The sequence below is a fragment of the Pygoscelis adeliae genome, unplaced genomic scaffold (assembly GCF_000699105.1).
Source record: "Pygoscelis adeliae isolate BGI_AS28 unplaced genomic scaffold, ASM69910v1 Scaffold289, whole genome shotgun sequence".
Taxonomy (NCBI): domain Eukaryota; kingdom Metazoa; phylum Chordata; class Aves; order Sphenisciformes; family Spheniscidae; genus Pygoscelis; species Pygoscelis adeliae.
Window position 1 is genome coordinate 492866 of NW_008825499.1, and position 321 is coordinate 493186.

Here is a 321-nt window from a genome sequence, read left to right on the forward strand (position 1 = left end):
TTATTGAGGGGTGGTGGGTGCTCCGAGTTAATGTAAGTGCCGGGGAAGGTGTTCGGCGAGGACCGGGTGTAGGAGCAATACTTACCGTTACGGTTGTTAGCCCGCTTCGGGAGTACCCACAGAGAGCCGGTGTGTTGCCTGGCAACTTCTTCACTTGCTTTATGATTTAGAATACTTCTGCCATGCAACACAACTCTGAAAGGAGTTTATGATCTACCCAGGACCTCATGGAAATACTGGATTGCATTTTTTTAAAAAATGGACAATGTGTAATATGCTAGAGCTGCAAGTTTGCCTGTGCCATTTTGGGTTGTTTGCTGA